This window comes from Arachis stenosperma, chromosome 1 (assembly GCF_014773155.1).
Source record: "Arachis stenosperma cultivar V10309 chromosome 1, arast.V10309.gnm1.PFL2, whole genome shotgun sequence".
NCBI lineage: Eukaryota > Viridiplantae > Streptophyta > Magnoliopsida > Fabales > Fabaceae > Arachis > Arachis stenosperma.
In genome coordinates, this window is record NC_080377.1 from 70,178,057 (window position 1) to 70,204,937 (window position 26,881).

The 26,881-nt window shown below is 31.8% G+C and overlaps 4 pseudogenes; all 4 read right to left on the reverse strand.

Annotated features, from left to right (window-relative positions):
• Positions 1–14,497: 14,497 nt before the first annotated feature.
• Positions 14,498–15,641, reverse strand: LOC130980914 (phospholipid:diacylglycerol acyltransferase 1-like; annotated as a pseudogene).
• Positions 15,642–16,533: 892 nt separating this feature from the next.
• Positions 16,534–18,780, reverse strand: LOC130980920 (CASP-like protein 2B1; annotated as a pseudogene).
• A 1,468-nt stretch (positions 18,781–20,248) lies between these two features.
• LOC130939764 (30S ribosomal protein S13, chloroplastic-like) lies at positions 20,249–21,114 on the reverse strand (annotated as a pseudogene).
• Positions 21,115–21,919: 805 nt separating this feature from the next.
• Positions 21,920–23,218, reverse strand: LOC130939759 (uncharacterized; annotated as a pseudogene).
• Between the last annotated feature and the right edge of the window lie 3,663 nt (positions 23,219–26,881).

A 26,881-nucleotide genomic window follows, 5' to 3' on the forward strand; every position in this document is an offset into this window, starting at 1 on the left:
TTTAGCACATTACTAGCCTCAAGGTGAAAAACAATAAATGTCCTTCATTTGGATCTTTGATTAGTTTAGGCTAATAAGATTGTGTATCATCTAAGTGTGGGAAAATTTAGAAACTCTGATTGAGGTAAAAGTGGATTTTTATACTTTTGTTGAAAATGTTGGAAATTTAGTACATATCCATGCATCAAATACTTAAACCATATTCATTGACACTCTTGTGTATATATTTTCATGTTAAAAAAAAGTGAGAATAATAAAAAGGGGACAAAATGCCCCAAAGTAAAAGTAATAATAACGATGCATATGAGTTGTGATTACAAAGAAAATGCATGAATGTGTAAGAAAAGTGAGGAATGGGTAGTTAGAATTGCTTTGAGTTATATAGGTTATTATATAGGTTAGGTGAGAGCTTAAGTTAGTCAAAGATTCAAATTTCAAGTTCACTTGACCAAATACAATCTTACCTTGATCCTAACTCCATTACAACACATTATTCTATCATTTTACTTTAGATATTTGAATAGAACATATTAAGAGACAACATCTTATAATAAAATTAATATTTACTTACTAAATTAAAATAACATATAAAAATTGATAAAATATATTTTAATACATAAAAACATTAATAAATATTAAATTAAAAGATAAAACACTAATAAAATACATAAAATATAATAAGAAATATCATTAAAAAATTCATATAATAAAAAAATTCATATGAACTGAAAAACAAAAAGAAATAATAATATACATGAAAAAGCTGCACACTAAAAAAATAATAAAAGAATATTTATCATATAAATAAAATAAATACAATAAAAAATAAAAATATGAAAGAGAGAAATATTCATTTTATAATGTCAAATAAAAAGAAAATATTCTATAATTTTTTTAGTATCGTTAGTACTCTTTAATTTACTATATTTTGGACTATAAAATTTTATTATTTATGACTCTTTTGTTACTCATAATTAGTATATAATAAAAACAAAAATAAAGTATAGTGAGAAGTACAATAAAAATGAATAAAACAAAAAAAATTCATACAAACATAATATATAATAATTACAACCAACAACATATATTATATAAAGAAAAAAATTACAATAAGAAGTAAATAAAATTCATGTGAATAAAACCAAATAAAAAAATAAAAAATTGTATACACAACATAAATATAATACAATAAAGGATAAAAAAAGAATTTATATAAATAAAAAAATAAAAATGAATAAAAATATAAATTTATATCATCAATAGTTGTCATATAAATAAAAAATACAATAAGAATATAACATTAGAACACTAAAAAAATAATATCAGAATAATAAAAAATAATATAAAAAATATTTATCATATAAATAAAAATATAATAAAAAAATATAAAAATCAAAATACAAAAAAAGTACTAAAATTAATAAAAAAAATTAAAATATTTACCTTTGGCAATGATTGAAACAAATTTGAAAGATTTTGATGAAAAAAAAATGGAACGAAGAACATACATAAAGAATTACTGTAAAATTTATATGGTTACTTGTATCCTTTTTATGGAAGAAAATGATAAGGTTAGTAGAAAAGAAAAAAAATTCACTTAATTTATGATCCACTTTAGTTTGTTGAACTCTTTGTTTTCAAAAAAAATTCTCAATGGTAATCAAGCTTCCCCAACGTAAACGCAGAAGTTAGAATTTTTTTTGCTTCACGTAAACGTACATTCAGAGGTGAAAGCATTCCTGAGTTCAAAGTTTCAAAAAAATTGCCAAATATAAAAATAAAATGTTCAAAACACTCAAATGGATTTTTTCTCTTTCCCAACGTGAACCCCAAACACACCTAGTGATTTAGTAGTTAAGGGTTATAAAAGGGTTAGGAACCACCTGTGGTCTAAGGGTGGCAAACGGGGATGTCTATCTCCGCTTAGTGAAATAGTCGTGAATTTTTACTCCGTTGTGTCTAACGATGAGCTGACAGGTTAACAGGTTAAGTCTGCTAAATCTTTTTTTATAAATTATTAAATATTAAACAATATATATAATTTCACAATTATTTTAATAAATTTATAATTTTTAAAGATATAAAAAAATTATAATCTCTAAATTCACAAACATTAATGTTTCTATAATTATAAATATATAATAAATATAATTATAAACCAAATTTTTTGAAACAAAATAATAAAATTAATATTACCAATAGCAAAACATATAATATCTTTAAGTTTATAATCAATCAAATATAAAATATAATTCAAAATATATCTTAGAATATCTTTAATTATCATCTTCATTTTTTTATAGATTAATGAAAAATAGACTGGACAAAAAAAATATCTAACCCAACATAAAAATCTGCCCATTCCATCAAAACTCACAGATTAAGCGGTACGAGTTAGACAAATATTCTAAATTTAGCAGTATTAAATTTTTAACCTTACTCATCCTTTTTGACAAATTACAAAGATTGGCTCGGTAAATTTTGGCCCATTTGCCACCCCTTTTGGTGACAATCTAAACATTGATACATCACATAGCCATTGTAGTAATCAGCGAGGCATTAGAGTGTTTCTCAATAATTACGAGATCCACACAAAAAATGTTCTAATATAAAGAGAATTCTTTTCTTTTTTTTTTTTGGACAATGCCATGATGGGCTAGAAGAGAATTCTTTGTGAAGCGTTTCTTTTCATTTTTTTGTCTGAAGTACTTCTTCTCCGAAACGACCTATTCAGATTTTGGCCTTGTTATGAAAACCCAAACCTTAAATATCTTTGGGCCTTAATATTGATTTATTGCATCAGGGCTTAGTAGTAACTCTTTTATCAGGAACTGGTTGAGTGTAAGCTGGTGGACGAAATTGTGATCCTTATGTTCTTTATACTTGTATGAGTATACCATTAGGGCACTGTTTATTTTCACAACTCCGTTCAACTAGCCAGCAAGTGTACTGGGTCGTCCAAGTAATAAACCTTACATGAGTAAGGGTCGATCCCACAGAGATTGTTGGTATGAAGCAAGCTATGGTCACCTTGTAAATCTCAGTTAGGCAGATAAAAATTGTTTATGGTTTCAGAAATTAATAATAAGAAAATAGATGAAATAATAAAAGGGATAGAATACTTATGCAGATTCATTGGTGGGAATTTCAGATAAGCATATGGAGATACTGTATGGCTCAAGGACGCCTGCTCTCCTACTGCTTCAACTCAATTCTTCTTACTCCTCTCCATGGCAAGCTGTATGTAGGGCATCACCGTTGTCAGTGGCTACATCCCATCCTCTCAGTGAAAATGGTCCTCTGCGGCTGTCACTCGCATGGCTAATCATCTGTCGGTTCTCAATCAGGTTGGAATAGAATCCATTGATTCTTTTGCGCTTGTCATCACGCCCAGCCTTCAGGAGTTTGAAGCTCATCACAGTCATTCAATCCTAGAATCCTACTCGGAATACCATAGACAAGGTTTAGACTTTCCGGATTCTCATGAATGCCGCCATCTATCTAACTTATACCACGAAGATTCTGTTGGGGAATCTAAGAGATACGCATTCAAGCTCTGTTGCATGTAGAACGGAGGTGGTTGTCAATCACGTGCGTTCATAAGTGAGAATGATAATGAGGGTTATCTAATCATCACATTCATCATGTTCTTGGGTGCGAATGAATATCTTGGAATAAGAATAAGAGAGAATTGAATAGAAGAAAATAGAATTGCATTAATACTTGAGGTACAGCAGAGCTCCACACCCTTAATCTATGGTGTGCAGAAACTCCACCGTTGAAAATACATAAGTGAAAGGTTCAGGCATGGCCGAATGGCCAGCCCCCTAAACCGTGATCAATGATCTCTTAGGATGAAGAATAAAACAAAACTGAGACCAAAGATGTCTAATACATTAGTAAATCATCCTATTTATAATAAACTAGCTCCTAGGGTTTACATGAGTAAGTAATTGATGCATAAATCCACTTCCGGGGCCCACTTGGTGTATGTTTGGGCTGAGCTTGATCAATCCACGAGCTGAGGCTTCTCTTGGAGTTGAACTCCGAGTTATGACGTGTTTTGGGCGTTCAACTCCGGATCATGACGTTTTTCTGGCGTTTAACTCCAGACAGCAGCATGTACTTGGCGTTCAACGCCAAGTTACGTCGTCATTCTTCGAATAAAGTATGGACTATTATATATTGCTGGAAAGCCCTGGATGTCTACTTTCCAACGCCGTTGAGAGCGCCCCAATTGGAGTTCTGTAGCTCCAGAAAATCCATTTCGAGTGCAGGGAGGTCAGAATCCAACAGCATCAGTAGTCCTTTTGTCAGCCTTTTTCAGAGTTTTGCTCAAATCCCTCAATTTCAGTCAGAATTTACCTGAAATCACAGAAAAACACACAAACTCATAGTAAAGTCCAGAAATGTGAATTTAACATAAAAACTAATGAAAACATCCCTAAAAGTAGCTTGAACTTACTAAAAACTACCTAAAAACAATGCCAAAAAGCGTATAAATTATCCGCTCATCACAACACCAAACTTAAATTGTTGCTTGTCCCCAAGCAACTGAAAATCAAATAGGATAAAAAGAAGAGAATATACTATAAATTCAGAAATATCAATGAATATTAATTATAATTAAATGAGCGGGACTTGTAGCTTTTTGCCTCTGAACAGTTTTGGCATCTCACTTTTTCCTTTGAAGTTCAGAGTGATTGGCATCTCTAGGAACTTAGAATTTTGGATTGTGTTATTGAATTTCCTAATTTAAGCATGTTGATTCTTGAACACAGCTACTTATGAGTTTTGGCCGTGGCCCTAAGCACTTTGTCTTCCAGTATTACCACCGGATACATAAATGCCACAGACACATAACTGGGTGAACCTTTTCAGATTGTGACTCAGCTTTGCTAGAGTCCCCAGTTAGTGGTGTCCAGAGCTCTTAAGCACACTCTTTTGCTTTGGATCACGACTTTAACCACTCAGTCTCAAGCTTTTCACTTGGACCTTCATGACACAAGCACATGGATAGGGACAGCTTGATTTAGCCGCTTAGGCCTGGATTTAATTTCCTTGGGCCCTCCTATCCATTGATGCTCAAAGCCTTGGATCCTTTTTACCCTTGCCTTTTGGTTTTAAGGGCTATTGGCTTTTTCTACTGCTCCTTCTTTTTCTATATACTCTTTTTAGCTCCCCTTTTTTTTTTCGAATGCTTCTTCTTTTTTTCACTGCTTTTTCTTGCTTCAAGAATCAATTTCATGATTTTTCAGATCATCAATAACATTTCTCTTTGTTCATCATTCTTTCAAGAGCCAACAATTTTAACATTCATAAACAACAAGATCAAAAGACATATGCACTGTTCAAGCATTCATTCAGAAAACAAAAAGTATTGTCACCACATCAACATAATTAAATTAAATTCAAGAGCTATTTTCGAAATTTATGTACTTCTTGTTCTTTTGAATTAAAACATTTTTCTTTTAAGAGAGGTGAAGGATTAATGAATTTTATTCATAGCTTTAAGGCATGGTTACATACTAATGATCATGAAATAAAGACACAAAACATAGATAAACACAATATTAAAAACCGAAAAGCAGAAAGAAATAAGAACAAGGAATGAGTCCACCTGAGTGAGGGTGGCGTCTTCTTGAAGAACCAATGGTGCTCTTTGAGCTCCTCTATGTCTCTTTCTTGCTTCTGTTGAATGATTCCTAGTAATTTTGGTGTTTCTCCCCTTAGTTGCTTCCAATATTTGTGTGGAGGATAACTTATCCCCTGAGGTATCTCAGGGATCTCTTGATTTGCAGCCACATGTTCTACCACTGAGCTATGACGGCTTATATTTTATTTCCCAAAACTCAAAGGTGGAAGCTTTTGTCTTCCCTTTGAGGTTTTTCTGGCCTTAGGTGCCATTGATGGTAATGGAAAAGCAAAAAAAAGCTATGCTTTTACCACACCAAACTTAAAATATTGCTCGCCCTCGAGCAAGAGAAGAAAGAAGAGAAGAAGAGGAAGAAGAAGAAGAAGAAGGAGGTGAGTGAGGGGAGATGGGTTCGGCTATATGGGTGGGATTGGGTGGGAAAGAATTTTGAATTTTGAAGGTGAGTGGGGTTTATGGGAAAGGGTGAGTGGTGAATGAAAAACAGAAGGGATGACCATGAATGGTGAGAGAGAGGGCGAGGTAGGTGGGGATCCTGTGAGGTTCACAGATCCTGAGGTGATCCTGTGGGGATCCACAGATCCTGAGGTGTCAAGGAATTCCATCCTTGCACCAAATAGGCATGTAAAATGCCTTCATGCATCATTCTGGCGTTCAAACGCCCATTGGTGCACGTTCTGGGCGTTCAACGCCCATGTAATGCATGTTTCTGGCGTTGAACGCCAGTTTCATGCTTGTTTCTGGCGTTCAGCGCCAGTTTGTCCTCTCTGTGCACCATCCTGGCGTTTAACGCCAGGTTGTTGCTTGTTTTGGGCGTTCAGCGCCAGAATGGTGCTCTGTTCTGCCGTTGAACGCCGGCCAGATGCACCTTCTGGGCGTTGAACGCCAGCCCGTGCGTCCTCCAGGGTGAAAAATTTTTTTCTTCTGTTTTTGACTCTGTTTTTAATTTTTTTGATTTTTTCGTGAGTCATCATGATCATGTACCTAATAAAACACAAAAATAACAAAGAAACAAAATAAAATAAAATTAGATAAATAGAATTGGGTTGCCTCCCAACAAGCGCTTCTTTAATGTCAATAGCTTGACAGTGGCTCTCATGGAACCACAAGGTGATCAGGTCAATTTAAGTGTGGTATTCCCAACACTAAACTTAGAGTTTGGATATGGGGTTTGAACACCAAACTTAGAGTTTGGTTGTGGCTTCACAACACCAAACTTAGAGTTTGACTGTGGAGGCTCTTCTTGACCTTGAACTGAGAGAAGCTCTTCATGCTTACTCTCTTTTGTCACAGAGGGATGGCCATGTGCCTTAAACACAAGGTAGTCCCCATTCAATTGAAGGACTAACTCACCTCTGTTGACATCTATCACAGCTCCTGCTGTGGCTAGGAAAGGTCTTCCTAGGATGATGCATTCATCATCTTCCTTCCTAGTGTCTAGGATTATGAAATCAGTAGGGATGTAAAGGCCTTCAACCTTTACTAGCACGTCCTCTACTATTCCATAAGCTTGTCTCATTGACTTGTCTGCCAATTGTAATGAGAACAAGGCTGGTTGTACCTCAATGATCCCCAGCTTCTCCATTATAGAGAGTGGCATAAGGTTTATCCCTGACCCCAGATCACATAGAGCTTTTTCAAAGCTCATGGTGCCAATGGTGCAAGGTATTAAGAACTTGCCAGGATCTTGTTTCTTTTGAGGTAGAGTTCTCTGAATCCAAGTATCTAGTTCACTAATGAGCAAGGGAGGTTCACTTTCCCAAGTCTCATTACCAAACAGCTTGGCATTCAGCTTCATGATAGCTCCTAAGTATTGAGCAACTTGCTCTCCAGTCACATCTTCATCCTCTTCAGAGGATGAATATTCTTCAGAGCTCATGAATGGCAGAAGGAGATTTAAAGGAATCTCTATGGTCTCTAGATGAGCCTCAGATTCCTCAGGATCCTTAATAGGAAATTCCTTCTTGCTTGAGGAACGTCCCAGGAGGTCTTCCTCACTGGGATTTTTGTCCTCCTCCTCCTTTGTGCATTCGGCCACTTTGATTAAATCAATGGCCTTGCACTCTCCTTTTGGATTTTCTTCTGTATTGCTTGGGAGAGTACTGGGAGGAATTTCAATAACTTTCTTACTCAGCTGGCCCACTTGTGTCTCCAAATTTCTAATGGAAGATCTGGTTTCATTCATGAAACTGAAAGTGGCCTTTGACAGATCAGAGACTATATTGGCTAAATTAGAATTATTTTGTTCAGAATTCTCTGTCTGTTGCTGAGAAGATGATGGATATGGCTTACTATTGTTCAGCCTATTGCGTCCACCATTGTTAAAACCTTGTTGAGGTTTTTGTTGATCCTTCCAGGAGAAATTTGGATGATTTCTCCATGATGAGTTATAGGTGTTTCCATAAGGTTCACCTAAGTAATTAACCTCTGCCATGGCAGGGTTCTCAGGATTATAAGCTTCTTCAGAAGCTGCCTCTCTATTACTGTTGGATGCATGTTGTAATCCATTCAGATTTTGAGAGATCATGTTGACCTGTTGAGTCAACACTTTGTTCTGAGCCAATATGGCATTCAGAGCATCAATTTCAAGAACTCCTTTCTTCTGAGGTACCCCATTATTCACGGAATTCCTCTCAGAAGTATACATGAACTGGTTATTTGCAACCATGTCAATGAGTTCTTGAGCCTCTCCAGGCATTTTCTTCAGGTGAATAGATCCACCTGCAGAATGGTCCAATGACATTTTCAAAAATTCAGAGAGACCAAAATAGAATATATCTAATATGGTCCATTCTGAGAACATGTCAGATGGACATCTCTTGGTCAGCTGCTTGTATCTTTCCCAAGCTTCATAAAGGGATTTACCATCTTTTTGTTTGAAGGTTTGAACATCCACTCTCAGCTTGCTCAGCTTTTGAGGAGGGAAGAATTTATCCAAGAAGGCAGTGACCATCTTATCCCATGAGTCCAGGCTATCCTTGGGTTGTGAATCCAACCATATTCTAGCTCTGTCTCTCACAGCAAAAGGGAAAAGCATGAGTCTGTAGACTTCAGGATCAACTCCATTCGTCTTTACAGTCTCACAGATCTGCAAGAACTCAGTTAAAAACTGGTAAGGATCTTCAGATGGAAGTCCATAAAACTTGCAGTTTTGTTGCATTAAAGCAACTAGTTGAGGCTTAAGCTCAAAGTTATTGGCTCCAATGGCAGGAATGGAGATGCTTCTTCCATCAAACTTGGACGTTGGCTTTGTGAAGTCACCAAGCATTCTCCTTGCATTATTATTATTATTTTCTTCTGCCATCTCTTTCTCTTGTTCGAAAATTTCTAGAAGGTCTCTTCTGGATTGTTGTAATTTAGCTTCTTTTAATTTTCTCTTCAGAGTCCTTTCAGGTTCTGGATCAATTTCAACAAGAGTGCCTTTATCCCTGTTCCTGCTCATATGAAAGAGAAGAAAACAAGAAAAGGAGAGGAATCCTCTATGTCACAGTATAGAGATTCCTTTATGTTAGTAGAAAAAGAAAGGGGGTAGAAGAATGAAGAAGGAGGTTCGGTTTTTAGATGGAGAGAGGTGAAGAGAAGTGTTAGTAATTAATTAATTAAATAGAAGAAGAAAAGAGGAGGGAGAATTCAAAAATAATTTTGAAAAAGAATTAGTGATTTTCGAAAATTAGAGATAAATGTAATTGAAATCAAAATTTGAAACAATTAGTTAATTAAAAAGAATTTTTGAAAAAGAGAGAGATATTTTCGAAAATAGAAGAGAGAGAGGTAGTTAGGTGGTTTTGAAAAAGATAAGAAACAAACAAAAAGTTAGTTAGTTGATTGAAAAAGATTTGAAATCAAAATTTAAAAAGATAAGAAGTTAGATAAGATATTTTGAAATCAAATTTTGAAAAAGATAAAATTTTTGAAAAAGATAAGATAAAAAGATAAAAAGATTTTTAAGAAAAAGATATTTTGAAAAAGATTTAATTCTTAAAATCACTTAACTAACAAGAAACTACAAGATAAGATTCTAGAATTTAAAGATTGAACCTTTCTTAACAAGAAAGTAACAAACCTCAAATTTTTGAACCAATCACATTAATTATTAGTTAATTTTCGAAAAATTTGATATAAAAGATAAGAAAAAGATTTTGAAAATATTTTGAAAAAGATTTTTGAAATTTTCGAAAATTAAGAGAAAATGAAAAAGATATGATTTTTGAAAAAGATTTTGAAAAGATAAGATTTTTTAAAATTGAAATTTTGACTTGATTTGTAAGAAACAACCAATTTTGAAAATTTTTGACCAAGTCAACCCAAAATTTCGAAAATTGGAGGGAAATAAGGAAAAGATATTTTTTTGATTTTTAAATTTTTAAGGAAAAACACAAAAAAATGACCCAAAACATGAAAATTTTGGATCAAGACACAAGATGCATGCAAGAATGCTATGAATGTCAAGATGAACACCAAGAACACTTTGAAGATCATGATGAACATCAAGAACATATTTTTGAAAAATTTTTGATGCAAAGAAAACATGCAAGACACCAAACTTAGAAATTTTTAATGCATGGAAAATATGAATGCAAAAATGCACAAGAAAAACAAAAAAAGACACAAAACAAGAAATCATCAAGATCAAACAAGAGGACTTATCAAGAACAACTTGAAGATCATGAAGAACACTATGAATGCATGAGATTTTCGAAAAAAAATGCAAGAAAAATTTTAAAAGCATGCAATTGACACCAAACTTAAAAATTGACTCAAGACTCAAACAAGAAACACAAAATATTTTTGATTTTTATGATTTTCTATTTTTTTTTGTATTTTTTATTAATTTTTTTCGAAAATAATGTGAAGAAACACGAAAAATAAAAGAAAAATTTTTTTAAAAGATTTTTGAAAAGAAAATTACCTAATCTGAGCAACAAGATGAACCGTCAGTTGTCCATACTCGAACAATCCCCGGCAACGGCGCCAAAAACTTGGTGGACGAAATTGTGATCCTTATGTTCTTTATACTTGTATGAGTATACCCTTAGGGCACTGTTTATTTTCACAACTCCGTTCAACTAGCCAGCAAGTGTACTGGGTCGTCCAAGTAATAAACCTTACGTGAGTAAGGGTCGATCCCACAGAGATTGTTGGTATGAAGCAAGCTATGGTCACCTTGTAAATCTCAGTTAGGCAGATAAAAATTGTTTATGGTTTCAGAAATTAATAATAAGAAAATAGATGAAATAATAAAAGGGATAGAATACTTATGCAGATTCATTGGTGGGAATTTCAGATAAGCATATGGAGATACTGTATGGCTCAAGGACGCCTGCTCTCCTACTGCTTCAACTCAATTCTTCTTACTCCTCTCCATGGCAAGCTGTATGTAGGGCGTCACCGTTGTCAGTGGCTACATCCCATCCTCTCAGTGAAAATGGTCCTCTGCGGCTGTCACTCGCATGGCTAATCATCTGTCGGTTCTCAATCAGGTTGGAATAGAATCCATTGATTCTTTTGCGCTTGTCATCACGCCCAGCCTTCAGGAGTTTGAAGCTCGTCACAGTCATTCAATCCTAGAATCCTACTCGGAATACCATAGACAAGGTTTAGACTTTCCAGATTCTCATGAATGCCGCCATCTATCTAACTTATACCACGAAGATTCTGTTGGGAAATCTAAGAGATACGCATTCAAGCTCTGTTGCATGTAGAACGGAAGTGGTTGTCAATCACGTGCGTTCATAAGTGAGAATGATAATGAGGGTTATCTAATCATCACATTCATCATGTTCTTGGGTGCGAATGAATATCTTGGAATAAGAATAAGAGAGAATTGAATAGAAGAAAATAGAATTGCATTAATACTTGAGGTACAGCAGAGTTCCACACCCTTAATCTATGGTGTGCAGAAACTCCACCGTTGAAAATACATAAGTGAAAGGTTCAGGCATGGCCGAATGGCCAGCCCCCTAAACCGTGATCAATGATCTCTTAGGATGAAGAATAAAACAAAACTGAGACCAAAGATGTCTAATACATTAGTAAATCATCCTATTTATAATAAACTAGCTCCTAGGGTTTACATGAGTAAGTAATTGATGCATAAATCCACTTCCGGGGCCCACTTGGTGTATGTTTGGGCTGAGCTTGATCAATCCACGAGCTGAGGCTTCTCTTGGAGTTGAACTCCGAGTTATGACGTGTTTTGGGCGTTCAACTCCGGATCATGACGTTTTTCTGGCGTTTAACTCCAGACAGCAGCATGTACTTGGCGTTCAACGCCAAGTTACGTCGTCATTCTTCGAATAAAGTATGGACTATTATATATTTCTGGAAAGCCCTGGATGTCTACTTTCCAACGCCGTTGAGAGCGCGCCAATTGGAGTTCTGTAGCTCCAGAAAATCCATTTCGAGTGCAGGGAGGTCAGAATCCAACAGCATCAGTAGTCCTTTTATCAGCCTTCTTCAGAGTTTTGCTCAAATCCCTCAATTTCAGTCAGAATTTACCTGAAATCACAGAAAAACACACAAACTCATAGTAAAGTCCAGAAATATGAATTTAACATAAAAACTAATGAAAACATCCCTAAAAGTAGCTTGAACTTACTAAAAACTACCTAAAAATAATGCCAAAAAGCGTATAAATTATCCGCTCATCATAAGGCCAAAAGAACAAAAACATGTGTCTGTCCCATCAAATGCAGTAATCATGAATAATTTAGAAGTTAGAACTATGACCAGGAAAAGAACCAAACGTTAGATTTTGTGTTCTTAAAGAGGAGGCTTTTTTCTTAATCCATGATAAATATTGAACCTCAATTACCATTCTACTTCTACATTTCTACCAACTTCTTTTGTTCATTAATCAGTATCGACTTTACAGGAACCTTTTTAAAGTATGGACTAACTGCATAACAAAAATACAGCTGAATCATCATCTATTCTGGTAGCGATATAAGTGTTTTGGCAGCATGACGCATGCTATACCAGATATTATTATTATTCCAATAAACTAAAGGAAAATATATATATTTACTCTATTACTACAATAGATTCAAATATTAAAATTAACATTATCTGAATAAAAAGATATAATAAAAAAAGCATATCAGAAAGCCTTATCAGAATCTATTATTGCAATCTATAGTAACACACTAAGACGGCTAAGGACACTAGTGCCCATTCCCAAAATAATTATAGAGTACACACACAATATATATATATATATATATACTAGCAGAAGACCCGTGCATTGCACGGGTTGAAAATTTCGGTTCTTCTCAATGTTTTTGGATTGTCACTTTTTAAGTTAATAAAAAGTACTTTTGTTGTTTAATTCTTAACTAAATGTAACAGATTTGTTTACTCTATCACTACTCAATACATAAGTATTTTTTCCTAACTCTTCATAGTTGCATAAGTATCGTTACTTTTCAAAACATTAATTTTGATGAGCACGTCTTAGAATTGGCTATAGAAATCATGTCTCATAGAACATTGTATCTTGTTCAACTTCATAAATTATGCAACAACAAATACAACTTAAAAATATAAACAACACAATTAAGAAGATAAACATAAATAAGAACAAAAACCAATATAATTTATGTATATAAAAAGAATTCTTTCATCGCACTAAAATTTAAGGAAGGGAGCAATTGAAATTGAACCGTATAAGATTTTATAGGGTTTTTCACGTATTACAACAAAAATATATTATTATTCAAATGCATAAAATTAAATCTTCTAACATTGAGATAAATAAGAGTCAAAATTGAGAAAAATCATCAGTAATCAAAAGAGTAAAAATTGCTTTAGTTTCATACTTGAACCTAAACAAATAATATCAAGTTTAAAAAAAATTTCATACACATACGCAAGTCGCAAATTTATTGACCTAAGATCTCAAATGCAAGTAATTATTCTAACACAATAAGAACAGAGTTATTATTATAAAATATATAGTTAAACGTATTCTACAGCAAATCAACTATTCATAAGTAAACTGTTCGAATTGAATCACAAGAGCCTGAAAAATATGATAAGTGAACGAAGTTATTAATCCACTCGAAAACAACTTATTAACTAATAATTTGATTATGCGTATAATGTTAATACAACTCCTTGTGTTTTAAAATAACAAAATTATATTGTTATGTAGATTCAAACAAATATCTATAAATTAATGTTATTCTAATATACGTTAATAATACATGGTGTCCTAAATTTTTTTTCTTGTTAAAAATTTTTATTTATAATTGTGCCATTAATATCACAATTGTGTATTTAGAGAATTGCGTATTTGACTCTCAAATTGACACTCAAATTGACACTCAAATTGACACGAGAGAGAGCTAATAAGATCTAAATATTTTTTAAATTACTTTATCCAATAAAAAAACAATCAATCGAATAGAAAATCATGACTGATTTTGTGGTATACACATATCCTTGTCAACATTTTAAGTATATGCCTTAGTAGGAACACTATCAAAAGAAGATAAACACATGCACCAAAAGAGGAAATTATTAATGATATGATACAACTGATAAGTGTCTTAAAATTAATCCAAAACACAAACATATAGAACAGGTAACATTTCAGAAAACTCACTAACACATAGAAATGATTAGTTTGGTGTCACAATACCAATGCTAAAATGATCAAAGATTAGTGCACATTTCCATTTAATTCCTAACAACAGTTCTTTATAACCTCATGGGTAACTGTTTATAACCTCATGGGTAATACTCATGTTAAACTAAGGTAACAATGAGTATTTATAATCCGAAAAGTAAAAAATAATTTAATAAAGGAACAACTGCCAGCCGGAACATTTATTGCACTGAGAGTTAATATTTTGAAACCCTTTGAAAATCTGAGTGAACTCTATGTCTACCTAAGTCCTTACCAGAGGCCCCTGCTGCTACTCGTATAATATCTTCAATAAGTGCCAAGTTCTCCAATATATCAACATGAGCACCACTCTGGGTTCCCCTTCCTTCGAGAAGATTAGCCGGAGTAGCGTCTTCATACTCCCTTACGAACGTTTAGATGCTTGAAGGATTAAAGCGGGTTTTTTCCCGCTAGCCTCTTGCACAAATGAAACCAGCGCTTAAAACAGGAACGGTTTCATCCCAATTGGCATTATAAACTCCATCCTTTAAAAAAGAGTCCTCATCTCCACCAATTGCTGATGTGTCAATCTGAAACGGAATGTAGCATTCCGATTGGAAGGTTGACTTATAAACATAGACTCTTTACGTTGGAATCCCGACCCCATACATAGAGTAAATCTCCATATTTGGAGCATGTGGTAATCTGCAGCAGCAGGACAAAAATATAACACAAACCATAAAGAGAAGTAGTATGAATAAACTACGGATTTTAAAAGACAGCAGGATACGACATTATAGAAGATAGCAAAAGCAGGAATCTATCAATGCCCCAAACCAAGGTAATAAAATGATTAATTACGTAGTAGCTATGTGCCAACAATAGTCAAATTCTAGATTGGCAGTCTTCTTGTGTGCAACTTCTACAAAATGTTTACTAAAGCAATTAAGTATAGGATCTCACCTTGTTTCTAAGGGGTTAGACCAATATTTGTAATGCTTGTATTTTGGGTCATCCAAATTATCAGCAATCCCACGAGACAGTTTTCTAATAATAATATTTATTTAACTCATTTTGTGCACTGTAATAAACTTCATTATTTCTAAATTTATTCCAGAACTTATAGTTATATACTTTAAATACTCAAACTAATTTTAGACATTATACTTATATTATTGCTGTAGCTTTTTCCAACAACAAATTGAAGAAAAGAAAGACCCAATAGAGCAAGGGTCCCAATAAATGAATACATCATAAGAAAACTTAAATAAATCTAATGCCTACTAACCTGTCGAAGCTATTGGATCACCTCACAATTGCCATAATGAAAGCAAAAAGACATCTCCATGACCACAAATCTAGCTTTTCAATTTGACCCATATTCCAATCAGCAATCACTCCCACAAATCATCTCCCTCCCTAAATCCTACCCTAAATCAAGTGTGTATGAGTATTAATAGCTCAATAGTTCAGTGTACATTATAGAAAATTGACTATTAAAATCAACGGAAAATTACAAAACTCAGATTTAAAACACGCAAACCCCAATGGGAAATCAGGAACACAATTGCAAACTCTAATAAAATCACTGCATACTGAAAACGAAGAACCTAACAGAAAATCGAAAAAGAATCTCTCTTCATGAAGACAGAGTTCAGAAAAAGAATCAAAATTATTCAAAGCTACTATGAATTACATATTAGAAAACCAAATCCAATCTGATGCCTATAATTTCTAGGATATTCAAAGAGCATTTGAAGTGTTTTTATATGGATTGTATATAGATCTTATTATGTGTCTCACTTTCATTTGTGTTTTTTTTCACATGCTTCTATTCCAATTGCTGCTAGAACCAAAAAATTAGCCAGGTTTTAACTAACAAACCTAAAAGAAGTATGCATCTATGTACAACACAGATATATTTCTTTAATCTCCAAATAAAAATTAATCAATTAGGAAGTGAAGTAAATAAAGAGTTATCTTTATCTAACCAAAGTAATTAAGTACCTAAAATTAGCTAATTACCATACAATCAAATTAAATATCAATGAAACCCGTTAAACCTTAAAACCCAATGATAGAACAGCACAAGCAATACTAATGAATTAAGTGTTTTGCATCATCCTAATTAAGGCACTTGTTTCCTTTTTACTCTAGGAAGATCAGATACAGATAAAAAATGACAAAAATATGGCCTCATAAAAAGGGATAGTTAAGAATGAAGGCGAAATATATCAAACTTACACTGGGGGCAACAACAGGAAGGCAGAAATTATGCTTCCTGAGCAATAGAAAAGAAAGTAATTAAGATCAATCATGATATAGTAGATACAATTGAAGTAATTAATTTATAAGAGTACTCCGTACAGAATGGAAGGTAAAAAAAATATTAGAAGTCAAGGCTCTCTGAAACACAAAATAGAGAAAACCCATCATAAAAAAGGGAAGGAATATCGTAGCAACTTGCAACAATCCAGGACGAAATCAAGACACAATTTTTCGCACTTCAACTAGGGAAAGCAAAAACAGATCGAAATAACACAATTCTTTAGGGTTTAAAGAATTTTCCACTGTTTTAACACAATAGTTTTTCGAAATTGAAATCATAAAAAGGCATAATACAACAGTTAGAAATATAAGAGATAAATAGCTCCAATCTGAAGCAAATGGTGAAAAAAAAGATAGAACAACAACACTTATTAATTATAGTGTTCAACACCCAAGTAAACAGAAGGAAAAAAAGATTCAGACAAGGAAAAAAGAAATAAATAAAAGAGAGAAACAAAATATGTATTTAGAAGTAAATAATCAAGAAGATAAAATACCATAAAATAAGAAAACCAGAAAAAAATATATATTGCCACTCAGGTTATATCACTATGGACATAATGACAAATTACTTTTTTATTATGTCTTTGCATGAATTTATAACAAAAATAAATGATATTAATCAATATGGCAACAAAATGCTTGAGGAAAAAGCAAGATGTTGATGAATCTTGATAATCTTGTGTTTTGACCACAATGTATAAGACAACAAAAAATGGTAGGATGTGATCTTTCAAATATAGAAGGGTACCTGATCAGCAGAGAAAATGGCCCAAGCTAAGGGGCTTGTTGAAGAGAACACTTCCCCTAACCAAACTCACAACACAACGGAGTCCTTGAATCAAAGAGTATCCAGCAGCCAAACCATTAGCAACTACCAAGAATCTGCAAAGTTTTTTAATCCATCAAAAACTAATGAATTTGGACAACAAAACATGCAACACTTTTATTGCTAGAAATTAACATAGAACATAGATAAATAGATACTTACACCAAAGCCTTAACATCAGTGAATTTAGCTTCCTTCTCAAAGGAGAAAAACACCTTCACTTGTGAATCAGTTCCATAAGAACAGCTGCAACAACTCCAAGACCAAGAATCATAAACCTTAACACCAACTCAGCTATCTTGATCCTCTTATCCAACAATTTCAGGTTTGTGCTATGGTACATTGGAGTTGTTCCAGGACTAACACCTACACCCAAATAGCTCATTTTCTCTAGACACTAACAATGCAAAAGAAAACAATGGATATGAACACCAACCACTAAATTCTTCACCACTTAAATAGACACGGGTTTTAGTTCAACACCCAAGAAAACAGAAGGAAAAAAAGATTCAGACAAGGAAAAAAGGAATAAATAAAAGAGAAAAACAAAATATGTATTTAGAAAGTAAATGATCAAGAAGATAAAATACCATAAAAATCAGAAAACCAGAAAAAAAAAACAATAAACCAGTGAATACAATTGCATCCTATAAATACACTAACTTATTTTTACACACCTATAAACTTATTCAACAAAACTATCAAAATAGCTATAATAACTAACTTCTTTATCCATTATTAGAAGCCGAAGAAAAGCATGTTCTTCATTCTCCTCCCTATGATCAATTAAACTCCTCATTCCAATGATTCTAAGTGTTATCTTCTAACATTCCTTCCAGGGGGTGAGATTAGAGAGGAGCTTTTTTGAATCAGTTGACACTAAGCATAGTTCATTTGTTTCATCTATCACACAAGCAGCAATACAAACAAAACCACCCAATTTTCAGAAGGAAATCAGAAGGGAACGGATAAACAAGACCAAAAATAATTACTGTTACTGGAACACAACATCTTATATCGAAACAAAAAATCCAATTTTCAAAATAGAATCAGAAAAGAACGCCCAAACAGGGACAAAAACAAATCTTGTTAATTGAAAGGAAACTTGAGTATCAAAGTAAACAAATATCAAAGAATCTGAAATAAGTCATAACCACTACATACCTACATCACAGGAAATTCGGACTGAACAGTGAAACACGTCACATGATGGAAGGGGACAGAGAAAGGACAGGGCCGCCGTAAAAATTCCCACCTAACTTGTTGTTTCCCAAGATAAGAGAGCGGCAGAGTGACATGAAGCCTAGGCTGATTTCCTCTTGAGAACTACCACCGATCTTTAAATGAATCTGACAAATCAGACCAAAAGAAATTTGTTCCCAGCATCCTTTTCCATGAACCCTAATCGCACAGGTAGCTATATCAATAAGGGTTAGGAAAAGAAAGAAACCTGAAACACCAAGATATCATAGCCAAAAACAGATCCAAGATGGGGAAGAACTGGGAATGGAGATTGAAGCTTACCGAATGAATGGATTGATGAGAGTAAGGCTTGTCAGTCAGTATCCACGCATCTACTGCTCTCAACTCTGTTCTTGCTTCTTCATCTTGATTCAATCCGTATTCTATAAAAATACTCTAACCAAATCGCCTTCAATGACGTATTTGGAGACTTCATCTCTAAGAGTGATGAGATCCTCTTCGCTGAGATCCTTAGTGACCTTGTTGTCCATGCTTATATCGCAGAGAATCTTGCGAGCTCTGCTCCTTCCGATTCCATGGATGTACTGTAGCAAGAACTCAATTTTCTTGTTGTTCGGAATCTCCACTCCGCCAACTCGAGCGCACTCTATGCTTAACTCTCTCACCTGAGCACACAAACTCAAAAGTAAACAAACAAATTTCAGAAATGTAAGGTAGAGTTTGTTTTTTGTTACCTTGGGAGGGTTGAGAACAGGGAAATAGACGGCTCTGGAAAGAGGTCTAGGGTTTGAGATTAGGGCGAGAGAGGGAGCTATAGGCATCGCTAGCGTTTGTGCCATGCTCGAGTTGTTCTTCTTCTTTCTCTGCTGCTAAATAGAAGTAAGAGATAAATAGAAATTAAAACCAAAAAAAGCAAAATTGTCTCAACACAACTCCTTATTCCAATGTATTATATTAACATAACAACCCATAAAAGAAGCAAAAACTTTAGCATATAAAATATTAGAGCCACTAAATATATATCAGAAACCAATCTTTAACTTCAAGAAAAGCTAAAAGCTTTTTCTCTTTCTACAATCAACCGGTTCTTCTCATTTCACTCATTCTAAAATATGCATTATCTCAAAAAAAAACATTACTAAACCACAAAAAAAGAACAAATTAAATATAATTTATATAAATATAAGCAAGAAGAAAAATAAGTCCGGCAAGCTTCAGCTTTATATGAGAAAATTCAAATTATTAGCCTTATTAGCTTCTCTAATAAGCACCCAAACCCAATCTGGTTCAACAAAATACTATCTTAATTAGGAATATGAAAGCTAATAGAATTTAATTAAGCATAAAGCAGAGTTTTTTACACACAGAAAGCATATATATAAGAGGAAATAGGAAATGTAAAAGCATATATACTCCTACTACTGCATGTGGACAGTACTCTTAATGTGAAACAGATGAAAACACATAATCGGTGGCGTTCTGAATTAAGTAATTTCCACACAGAAATTAAAATTTCACTAATTAATCAAGATCCATATTATGTATAGTTATGAGCAGTGAAATTAAGTAAAGGTGATATTGGGTCAGAGAGAGGGAGAATGAAGAGGTACGAACCAAGGATCGCTGGAATATTCGAAGAGCTTGCCTTTGGTAGAGAAGATGATGAGTGCGACTTCGGCAACGCATAGCACTGATATTTCGTTTGCCTTCTTCAGCAAACTTACCTATCTACCTATCCTCTGTAACATTGAATCTCCTTCAATCTCCTTATATTCAGCGCATTAAACCTCCTCTGAGAAAATCAATAAACACATCAATAAATTAAACTTTCTTCTTAATTAATTGAATGGTTTAAGCGAAAGGAAACTAACCAAATCGCCTTCAATGACGTATTTGGAGGCTTCATCTCTAAGAGTGATGAGATCCTCTTCGCTGAGATCCTTAGTGACCTTGTTGTCCATGCTTATATCACAGAGAATCTTGCGAGCTCTACTCCTTCTGATTCCATGGATGTACTATAGCGAGAACTCAATTCTCTTGTTGTTCGGAATCTCCACTCCGCCAACTCGAGCGCACTCTATGCTTAACTCTCTCACCTGAGCACAAAAATTCGAAAGTAAACAAACAAATTTCAGAAATGTAAGGTAGAGTTTGTTTTATGTTACCTTGGGAGGGTTGAGAACAGGGAAATAGACAGCTCTGGAAAGAGGTCTGGAGTTTGAGATTAGGGCGAGAGAGGGAGCTATAGGCATCGCTAGCGTTTGTGCCATGCTCGAGTTGTTCTTCTTCTTTCTCTGCTGCTAAATAGAAGAGATAAATAGAAATTAAAACCAAAAGAAGCAAAATTGTCTCAACACAACTCCTCGTTCCAATGTATTATATTAACATAACAACCCATAAAAGAAGCAAAAACTTTAGCATATAAAATATTAGAACCACTAAATATATATCAGAAACCAATCTTTAACTTCAAAAAAAGCTAAAAGCTTTTTCTCTTTCTACAATCAACCGGTTCTTCTCATTTCACTCGTTCTAAAATATGCATCATCTCAAAAAAAAAAACATTACTAAACCACAAAAAAAAGAACAAATTAAATATAATTTATATAAATATAAGCAAGAAGAAAAATAAGTCCAGCAAGCTTCAGCTCTATATGAGGAAATTCAAATTATTAGCCTTATTAGCTTCTCTAATAAGCACCCAACCCCAATCTGGTTCAACAAAATACTATCTTAATTAGGAATGTGAAAGCTAATCAAATTTAATTAAGCATAAAGCAGAGTTTGTTACCCACAGAAAGCATATATATAAGAGGAAATAGGAAATGTAAAAGCATATATACTCCTACTACTGATATTTTGTTTGCCTTCAATCTCCATATATTCAGCACATTAAACCTCCTCTGAGAAAATCAATAAACACATCAATAAATTAAACTTTCTTCTTAATTAATTGAATGGTTTAAGCGAAAAGAAACTAACCAAATCGCTTTCAATGACGTATTTGGAGACTTCATCTGAGTGATGAGATCCTCTTCGCTGAGATCCTTAGTAACCTTGTTGTCCATGCTTATATCGCAGAGAATCTTGCGATCTCTGCTCCTTCCGATTCCATGGATGTACTGTAGCGAGAACTCAATTCTCTTGTTGTTCGGAATCTCCACTCCGCCAACTCGAGCGAATTCTATGCTTAACTCTCTCACCTGAGCACACAAATTCGAAGAAAAATATAAGCAATAAGAAAAATTATTTATAAATCTAATTTATATAAATATAAGCAAGAAGAAAAATTATTTAACTTAATTTTCTTGTAGACGTTCTGAACTCATTTCTGTTTCCCTAACTGCGATGCAATCTCAGATCAAAATCCAGCTGGATACTCAATTAATCTCTTATCAATTTCACTCTTATCAAACAAATCCTAATAGACTATTTTGTCTTGCAATCTATATATCCATATGGAAGGTTGTAATTCTGTACCGGTGGCGTAAGTACTGAAGGCAACTCCATGTAGCATATGAACCCATTGAGACTCCAATGACATAGAACTGTGGTCCTAACTCTAACTGATCAGCAGATATATGCCTAGTTCATCTATTAGTTCCTATATATATGTATATATACACGTTGAGTAACCTTATTCAGCATATGAATATCGTAATTGTATAGTACTACTATTCTGTTTAAGTTGAAAGGGAATGAGTAATTGTACTTGGGGTGCGAGAAAGTTCATCTCTTTGGAGCTTCCAAAACCATGGACAATAATGATCTTGTACTTTGCCACATCCTTAGAAACCCCTCTCAAGATAAGCCAGGTGCCTCCCATCTGAGTTTAATTCTTGGTGAAATCATAGCAAAATCATCTTGGTTTGGAGAAACAACCTTAGTCCCCTGAAACAAAAACCCAACAACATATATAATATTGAAACCATTAAGAATGAACAAATCTTATCAGTGTTTACCTGACAGAAACCTCTGCAGAGTTGTTTTGTCTGAGATTGTGATGGTTTCTTATCACTGAACAATAGTTTAAGGTGATGTCCGAATCTTTTCATCTGTTCTTGATGACTTAGTAGATCCAAGCTATGCTTTTTATTTCTGTGTGCACATCAAATATGAATGGAATGAAAACTGAATTTCGTTCATTTCGTTTGTTTAAATCAGAGAAAATCAAACAAAAAGCAATCGGATCGTGGAATTCATGAATTGTTGCGATATGATGAAGGAAAAGGAACAAAAAGTAGACCTTTTGACAACGAAGAGGGATCCCTCGACGTCCTTGCGGCTCTGCAAACGGTAATCGCAGAAAGAAGAGAGAGAAAGCGTTAGAGAGAGAGATAGAGAATGGAATAGATGAAACGAAGGAGATTATAAAGGAACGAACCCATTGGGAGAGGTCGATGTTGAACTCGTAGAAGGTGACGTGTGCAGCGGTGATGAGGATTTCCTCGACGAAGGGATCGATGCGCTGAAGATCAGTGAGGTTGAGGAGCTTGGTGCTGTGCTGGTCGAGATTGGGATGAGCTTCCCGTTCTGAGACATTATGGAACCGCAAACACAAACCCTAGAATTTTGCGGGTTGGGTTTCGGCTTTTGATGTGTTCAATGCCTGAGAGTGAAAATGGAAAAGGGGGCAGGGTTTAGGGTTTGAAACAGCGGGTTCTGCTGGCTTTTACCGGGAAGAAGGAGATCCATAGAGAAATTGATATACTGACACGATGAAGGAAGGAGGAAAGACAGAGAGTGAGAAGCTTAGAAGGGAGAGAGAAGGAGCAACGCAGAAACAGAGAGAATAGAATAACCTTTACCTTTAACAATCTATTCTTCATTATTTTATTTCAAAATAACATGAGGGCGACACCTGGCTTCATGAGCCACGGCAATTATACAAGTAGTAGATATATATAGTTCAAACTTAAATAGAATCCATATAAGATTAACTTGCTCTGTTGATTGGGAAATAAAAAATCATTGTGTTCCAATTCTTCAGCTTCTCAGTGGATGAGTACTAACAGTTCATAAATCCAAAAAATTTTGATAGTGACAATAAAATATGTATAGTATGTTAACAATTTTATAATAAAATATTATATATATATATATATATATAATTAATTATTAAATTATTTATTATATATTAATATATTTTTAATATATATTTTATATTTTATATTTTATACAAGTAATTTTTTTGTGTATATATAATATAGTTGTTATAATTATATTTGATTATTATAAAATATGATTAATGTTTAAAATATTTAATTAATAAATTAAAACAGTAAAATAATAATTTAAATAATAATATATAATTTAAAATTTAAATTTTAAATTTTATATTTTAAAAAATTAAATATTTTTTAGTAATACAATTGAAATATTATTAAATAATTATTTAAAAATTTGTCTCACATATAATTCATTTTTAATAATATTTATAGTTAAAGAATTCTTTTAATTAATGTATATTATAAAAACAACTAAAGCTAATTTAAAAAAATACCGATAAATAAATAATATTTTTTGAATTAATTTTTAATAAAAAATATTAATTTCATTCAAATTTAAAAATTAATTATTATAATATATATATTTAATATGAAATTCTCTCACTATTAAATATTAAAATAAAATTAAATAAAAAATTATTATAGAATTAAATTTATTAATTTAATAAAAACAAATAAATATTATCATAATGTATTACTGAAGAAAATTTCAAATTGTACTTTCCCCCACAAGTAGAACCGTCCCTGACTGCTAACACTAGCAGACGATGTGATCAAGTTCTTGCGTGCTTTTACTAAAAACTAAAAAGGGACGATAGCGACTATAAATAGTGCGACCTTTGTAAGTATTTTTCAAAATACTTCGTTTGCCAAATTTTTTATTTGAGTGAGAATAGTCGCCGGAGCTTGAAAAAAAATTTGAAGGAGCAAAAAATTTTAATAAAAAATTATATAATAATATTTATATTAAAATAAAATTTATAAATATAATTATTTTATTTTAAAATTTATTATTAACATGTAAAATTATATATAATTAAAATTAACAAAAAATAATTTTGATCTTTGATTAATAAAAAAATTTGTTTAGGTTAATAAGTCAATTTAATTTTAAATAAAAAATTAATTTAAAAAAATCAGTTTGTACATAAAAAAATTAGTTTTTGCACATAAATTTTTATTTAAAAAATTAATTTTTTATCTAAAAATAGAATTTTTTAAAATTAATTTTTTATTTAAATTATATAAAATTAATTATAATTTATAAATTATTTTTTAATATTTTAAAAAATTAATTTTATTTTTGATAATATTTATCTCTCAAAAATTTTAAGATGACTTATTTTTATTATTATTTTTATTACAAATTAAATAATATAATACAACAAAACAAAGTCTTAAATTTTTAATAAAATAAAAATATCAAAATTTATTAATGTAAACAATGTTATACTATAATAGCATTAAATTTGTAAAATTGATTTAAAAATAAAATAATAACTTTTTATTAATAACTGATATTACTATCATTTATATTATAATTTTTATTATTTTAATAATAAAAAATACATAAAACTATATGAAAAATTAAATATAATTTAGTGTTAATTTTATAATAATATTTAATTTATAAAATTAATTTAAAAATATGTTATTTGTTATTGATTTAAAAATATGTCATTTATTATATTAAATAGAGAAAATAAAAAATTTTAAAAAAATAATAAAAATAGACATAAAACTCAAATACATAAATTAAAAGTATATTAATTTAATTAAATAAACTAATTTTATTTTTTTAAAATAAAATTATTAATAAATTTACAAAAATTTTGGAGGATCATGACTCCTTTTACTTACACAAAGTTCCGCCGCTGAGTGAAAGGGAGAGTAGAGCAGCCGAAGAGATATGAAAGAGAGGGGAAGTGTAAAAAAAAATGTCGCATAATAATAATATTAAATTATTAATAGACTAAATAACGACATGGACATATACATTGCGGATTATCTAAGTAAGCATGTTGCCAAGTTGATAGTTTATAATTTTTTTATTTTCTTAATTATGAAAATTAATTTTTTATATTTATTTTTGTTTAAGTTAGTATAAATATAAACTTGCATTGTTTATGGATGTTAGTATTAATTTTTAGCGGTCAAGATGATTAAGATTTAAATTTAACATGTATTTATTTAGATTAAGGGATAAGTTTGTTTAAATTAGTATAGATATACACTTAATGTATGTTAGCTTTAATTTTTAGTTGTAAAAGATGATACCGATTTAAATTTAAAATTTATTTATTTAAATTAGTGGAATGAAAAATAAATTAATAAAAGTTATTTAGTATACATTTATTTAGTTTTTTTAATTTATTTTCTTAAAATTAGACTTATTAATTTTATTACGAGTGTGTATATATTATTATCAAGGAAAGCGGAATTTATATACTGTTTTCCGGACAACAACAGCAAAATTTGAAAGAGAATTATGTGCTATTTTTATTGTTAGCACCAACGCAAACATTATAAATTCCGTTTTTATTTTTTGTGCCAGCGAACTTATAACTAATATTTAAAACAGTAAAATTATATAATCGATTATTTGAGTAAATAATTAATTTATTTTATTTAGATAAAAATTTATAAAATAATCATATTTTATCTTCTCAAATAAAAAAATTAAAAAGATTTAATTCCTACAAAACAACGAACAAATTAAGTGATTAATATTTTTTTAAATTTATATTGCATTGAGATAATATTTAGTTAATTTTTATTTTTTATTAAAATATTAGTCTTTAGTATTTTTTTAAAAATACTACTAATAGAACTTGTTGCTGATTATTGGATAAATAAATTGTCAAATAATCAATGAATATTTCATATTATTCTAACGACTATATTCTAATAAAGTTTATAGCTTTCTATTTTTTTTAAACAAATACTCGTACAAAATAATACTATATACCTAAATCTTTTTATTAAATTTAATTAAATTAATTTAATATAATAAAAATTAATTATGATTAATATTATTTCAAAACTTAGTATTTAATTTAGTTAAATTTAGTTCATAAAAAAAATTTAAATACATAATATTACTCCTACATAAATATAGGAAATAGTAATGCTTTTAGAAGACACAAATTTTGATATACATCAGGTTGATATTCATTCTGTCAAATTTTGGTATAATTTTTATTCATTACTTAAATATTATTTTCACCATTAAATCAAATATTAAAAAATAA